Source organism: Pseudophryne corroboree, chromosome 9, assembly GCF_028390025.1.
Source record: "Pseudophryne corroboree isolate aPseCor3 chromosome 9, aPseCor3.hap2, whole genome shotgun sequence".
Taxonomy (NCBI): Eukaryota; Metazoa; Chordata; class Amphibia; order Anura; family Myobatrachidae; genus Pseudophryne; species Pseudophryne corroboree.
The window spans coordinates 374,309,452-374,316,033 of record NC_086452.1 but is presented as its reverse complement, the minus strand read 5'-3'; positions in this window follow the sequence as shown (position 1 = coordinate 374,316,033).

Sequence of the window (6,582 nt, the reverse complement as noted above, 5' to 3'; positions counted from 1 at the left end):
CCCAGTATAGTGTCAGGTACACATAATGCCCACAGTATAATGGGAGGTACACTCATACTGCCCACAGTTTAGTACAAGTAACAGGGACCCGGGGTATGCTGAATGTTTGAAAATGAACCTCACTTTTTTCTGTGCTTAGACAGTTATACTATTTCATTTGTTTTTCACAAAAAAATTAAGAGTTATCTTCTCAGCACAATATGTTTTAATAAAGTGTTGAAGATTATCACATATTCCAATTACTGTAACTATGGAACACTTTGGGCTATTACAGAACTTGTTATGATATCTACAGTATTTGAGATTTTGGCACTGATTGGTTAGCTATTTTACTGTTTACTGTGTGTAATTTATGGCATTGTTTCTCAGAATTCAAATCTTTTCTTCCAGAAACATGTACCGGATTCATTATGTATACACAAACCCTATGGGCACGTGCAGATCTCGTTCTGTGAGATTGCTTGCAGTGCCCCACAAGTTGTAGCGTGACTGACATGGTGTGGCCATATGACTTACTGACTTGCCGATCATCCGACTCAAGCATCAGCAGAATGGGGAATTGCCGATATAGATGCCTGATGTACAGGCCCCTTTTCTCGGAACAAAGCAAGTACAGAACACCAATGACTTAGATATACATATGCAATTAACTGGGACAACTCCCTATTTTGCCAATGAATGAGTTGAGTCATAAGCAAAATCCAACATGTTGGAAGCCATTGATTCTCCGATTCCGACCCATAAACGATCAGAATCAGCAAGGTGGGGATTTTTAACAAGTAGGATTTTGCTGATTCCCCTGAGAAATTTCCAATCATTAGAGGCAGATCAGCATCAGGGAATCAGGGAATTGGCGGTAAGATGTATGGATCACATCAGACAGTACAGAAGGGAAAATCCAAGGGAAAGAGGGTGAATCCCCATTCTCAAGCAATGATTGATGCCAAAGCCAGGCAAGAGAAAGACATTGTTGAAAGTCCATAGCTGTACAAAAGGGATAATGGAATCTTGCATGGTTTATGCCAACCTTTTTAACTGACCCGTTGATGACTTTACATTCTGGTTGCCTTGGCAACATCCTCAAATCTGCACTCAGCTTTACTTCACACTTTCATTCCCTTGAGCTGTTATATCATGACCTCCTTAAAATTTATCAAAATGCTAAATGTTCTCACTCTGGTCCAAGGGTGCAGACAGAGGGGAAGATGCAAAGTTGGCCTGGGCCTGTCTGGGTGATTCCCATTCCCAGACATGTTACTGTCACATCCCTTTGAATAATTTAAGAGAGAGAACCTTTAATTGCAAGAGCTTGCTCACAGGACTCTGTCTTCTGCCTCATGTTTGTACCTTCTTCTTCAAATACCATTATGTGAGTGTTCTATTTTTATATAGGATTTGTTTTATGGACTGTGGTGTGGTGAATGTCGACATTAATCAAATAGACAGTGATAAAATGTTGACATGTTAGACTTTCCAAATTATTGTTCCTCGGTGGCTCATTGTTGACATAACTGCTCCAAACAGCTGCAGCGCCTCCAGCGACATCTTTGGGTACCAACAGTTATATGATTGTCACTTCTTGGTCAGACATATCACTACCTCTAATCCCTACCCCTAATCCTCCCTGTAGTGCCTAACCCTAGGCCAGGATGAAAGGTTGTAATGAATGATATAGGGTTTGGGTAATCAGTAGACGCTACCTCACCCACTCCCTCTGTATAACTGGGCAGGATAGGCAGAGTATGGCAGAATCTGAAGCTTTTGAATTTGATCCCAGCAGGACAGGACGCAAGCTAGCCAACAAAGAATAAAAGAGATATTAAAAAGTTAAACCATTTCTCTGGTTCCTCCTTGGACAGGTCAGCTAGACACTTGTCAATTTTAGCTTCTGGCATATACAACTTTGGCCTTGTAGTAGATTTCACCTTGTTAAATCCCTAATATAACAATGGAAATTACAAACCACCTTTTATGCATATCAATATTTATTAATTAGTTAGTATAAGTACAGTATTTGCTGACTTATAGAACTTAACAGGCTGTTCTACTGAGGCCTATTCCAAGTTTTCGAAGTAAGTCTCCTCTTTTAGTAAACTTGTTAACTTGTACATTCTCTCCTGCAACGTTAACGAAATATATTCATATTTTCCCAAGCGCTTTGTCTATGGTGGTCATTCCGAGTTGTTCGCTAATTGCCGTTTTTCCGCAACTGAGCGATTAGGTAGAAAATGCGCATGCGCATGGTACGCAGCGTGCATGCACTTAGATATTTAACACAAAACTTAGTAGATTTACACTAGCTCGAGCGACGTTTTTTCAACGCTCGAGTGATCGTAGAGTGATTGACAGGAAGTGGGTGTTTCTGGGCGGAAACTGGCCGTTTTCAGGGAGTGTGCTAAAAAATGCAGGCGTGTCAGGGAAAAACGCGGGAGTGGATGGAGAAACGGGGGAGTGGCTGGCAGAACGTAGGGCGTGTTTATGACGTCAAACCAGGAACTAAACGAACCGAGCTGATCGCAATCTAGGAGTAGGTCTGGAGCTACTCAGAAACTGCAAGGAATTATTTAGTAGCAGTTCTGCTAACCTTTCGTTCGCTATTCTGCTAAACTAAGATACACTCCCAGAGGGCGGCGGCCTAGCGTTTGCAATGCTGCTAAAAGCAGCTAGCGAGAGAACATCTCGGAATGAGGGCCTATACCAGGCACCTCTGCTGTTTGGTTTGGTTACAACTGTATCAACTAACCTGGCTTGTGCTGTGCATCCAAGCTAACAAAAATGAGCAACTACTGTAGGTAATAGTAATTCTTTATGAAGAATCAAGAAAGATAAAATAATGCATTTTGTATTAGTCTCAGAAAAGCACTTGCACCCAATAAACTAAACCCTGTGTCTTTAAAATAAAAATAATTTATGTGAGAGGCTACCCAGCCCAGTTAGATCTATTTATTGTTATTTAGGAGTGATCACAATGACACTCACTGCAGTGTTTGGTGGAAACAAAGAACTCTGTGTGACGCTCATTATGAGCACAGGCAAAAAAAATTAAGAACAATATTTATGTTTCCAAAATGTTCTAAAACTGAAAAACATTTGACCAACTAAATCAATGTTTTGTACAAGTGTGCTTTTTTTTAATCACAGTTAGAGTGACCTCAAATAAGTAAAGTGCTTTGTGCAGCGTAGGCTTGTCAGCTGTGCCTCCAGCGTTACACATTGTTCTAAGCACAGTGCTTACGGTAAAGAAAAGGTTTACCTTAGGTGATGTCTTGCAGATTTTTCTCTTTTTTTGAGTCCTGCCAGTGTTTTTATGAGCCTGGAGCTTTGCTTTAGAAGTTCTTCTACCTATGTGTGGAGGCGGCTCTGAAATTGCAGCTGGCTGTTCCAATGCTTTGGAAAGTGGGAGGGCGATGATTAAAGAGAGGTCAGCAAGATCAGAGGCTGCGTTTTATATTTTGCCAGGAATCTGGTACCCTGCCGCTTAGCATTTTAATATGTAATAAATGAAAGAGGAAATAGATGTTTTAAACATTAAAAGTCCATATAATAAGTAGAGATGAGCGCCTGAAATTTTTCGGGTTTTGTGTTTTGGTTTTGGGTTCGGTTCCGCGGCCGTGTTTTGGGTTCGACCGCGTTTTGGCAAAACCTCACCGAATTTTTTTTGTCGGATTCGGGTGTGTTTTGGATTCGGGTGTTTTTTTCAAAAAACCCTAAAAAACAGCTTAAATCATAGAATTTGGGGGTAATTTTGATCCCAAAGTATTATTAACCTCAAAAAACATAATTTACACTCATTTTCAGCCTATTCTGAACACATCACACCTCACAATATTATTTTTAGTCCTAAAATTTGCACCGAGGTCGCTGTGTGAGTAAGATAAGCGACCCTAGTGGCCGACACAAACACCGGGCCCATCTAGGAGTGGCACTGCAGTGTCACGCAGGATGTCCCTTCCAAAAAACCCTCCCCAAACAGCACATGACGCAAAGAAAAAAAGAGGCGCAATGAGGTAGCTGACTGTGTGAGAAAGATAAGCGACCCTAGTGGCCGACACAAACACCGGGCCCATCTAGGAGTGGCACTGCAGTGTCACGCAGGATGTCCCTTCCAAAAAACCCTCCCCAATCAGCACATGATGCAAAGAAAAAGAAAAGAAAAAAGAGGTGCAAGATGGAATAATCCTTGGGCCCTCCCACCCACCCTTATGTTGTATAAACAAAACAGGACATGCACACTTTAACCAACCCATCATTTCAGTGACAGGGTCTGCCACACGACTGTGACTGATATGACGGGTTGGTTTGGACCCCCCCCAAAAAAGAAGCAATTAATCTCTCCTTGCACAAACTGGCTCTACAGAGGCAAGATGTCCACCTCATCTTCACCCTCCGATATATCACCGTGTACATCCCCCTCCTCACAGATTATCAATTCGTCCCCACTGGAATCCACCATCTCAGCTCCCTGTGTACTTTGTGGAGGCAATTGCTGCTGGTCAATGTCTCCGCGGAGGAATTGATTATAATTCATTTTAATGAACATCATCTTCTCCACATTTTCTGGATGTAACCTCGTACGCCGATTGCTGACAAGGTGAGCGGCGGCACTAAACACTCTTTCGGAGTACACACTTGTGGGAGGGCAACTTAGGTAGAATAAAGCCAGTTTGTGCAAGGGCCTCCAAATTGCCTCTTTTTCCTGCCAGTATAAGTACGGACTGTGTGACGTGCCTACTTGGATGCGGTCACTCATATAATCCTCCACCATTCTATCAATGTTGAGAGAATCATATGCAGTGACAGTAGACGACATGTCCGTAATCGTTGTCAGGTCCTTCAGTCCGGACCAGATGTCAGCATCAGCAGTCGCTCCAGACTGCCCTGCATCACCGCCAGTGGGTGGGCTCGGAATTCTGAGCCTTTTCCTCGCACCCCCAGTTGCGGGAGAATGTGAAGGAGGAGATGTTGACAGGTCGCGTTCCGCTTGACTTGACAATTTTGTCACCAGCAGGTCTTTCAACCCCAGCAGACCTGTGTCTGCCGGAAAGAGAGATCCAAGGTAGGCTTTAAATCTAGGATCGAGCACGGTGGCCAAAATGTAGTGCTCTGATTTCAACAGATTGACCACCCGTGAATCCTTGTTAAGCGAATTAAGGGCTGCATCCACAAGTCCCACATGCCTAGCGGAATCGCTCCGTGTTAGCTCCTTCTTCAATGCCTCCAGCTTCTTCTGCAAAAGCCTGATGAGGGGAATGACCTGACTCAGGCTGGCAGTGTCTGAACTGACTTCACGTGTGGCAAGTTCAAAGGGCATCAGAACCTTGCACAACGTTGAAATCATTCTCCACTGCACTTGAGACAGGTGCATTCCATCTCCTATATCGTGCTCAATTGTATAGGCTTGAATGGCCTTTTGCTGCTCCTCCAACCTCTGAAGCATATAGAGGGTTGAATTCCACCTCGTTACCACTTCTTGCTTCAGATGATGGCAGGGCAGGTTCAGTAGTTTTTGGTGGTGCTCCAGTCTTCTGTACGTGGTGCCTGTACGCCGAAAGTGTCCCGCAATTTTTCTGGCCACCGACAGCATCTCTTGCACGCCCCTGTCGTTTTTTAAAAAATTCTGCACCACCAAATTCAAGGTATGTGCAAAACATGGGACGTGCTGGAATTTGCCCATATTTAATGCACACACAATATTGCTGGCGTTGTCCGATGCCACAAATCCACAGGAGAGTCCAATTGGGGTAAGCCATTCCGCGATGATCTTCCTCAGTTGCCATAAGAGGTTTTCAGCTGTGTGCGTATTCTGGAAAGCGGTGATACAAAGCGTAGCCTGCCTAGGAAAGAGTTGGCGTTTGCGAGATGCTGCTACTGGTGCCGCCGCTGCTGTTCTTGCGGCGGGAGTCCATACATCTACCCAGTGGGCTGTCACAGTCATATAGTCCTGACCCTGCCCTGCTCCACTTGTCCACATGTCCGTGGTTAAGTGGACATTGGGTACAACTGCATTTTTTAGGACACTGGTGAGTCTTTTTCTGACGTCCGTGTACATTCTCGGTATCGCCTGCCTAGAGAAGTGGAACCTAGATGGTATTTGGTAACGGGGGCACACTGCCTCAATAAATTGTCTAGTTCCCTGTGAACTAACGGCGGATACCGGACGCACGTCTAACACCAACATAGTTGTCAAGGACTCAGTTATCCGCTTTGCAGTAGGATGACTGCTGTGATATTTCATCTTCCTCGCAAAGGACTGTTGAACAGTCAATTGCTTACTGGAAGTAGTACAAGTGGGCTTACGACTTCCCCTCTGGGATGACCATCGACTCCCAGCGGCAACAACAGCAGCGCCAGCAGCAGTAGGCGTTACACGCAAGGATGCATCGGAGGAATCACAGGCAGGAGAGGACTCGTCAGACTTGCCAGTGACATGGCCTGCAGGACTATTGGCATTCCTGGGGAAGGAGGAAATTGACACTGAGGGAGTTGGTGGGGTGGTTTGCGTGAGCTTGGTTACAAGAGGAAGGGATTTACTGGTCAGTGGACTGCTTCCGCTGTCACCCAAAGTTTTTGAACTTGTCACTG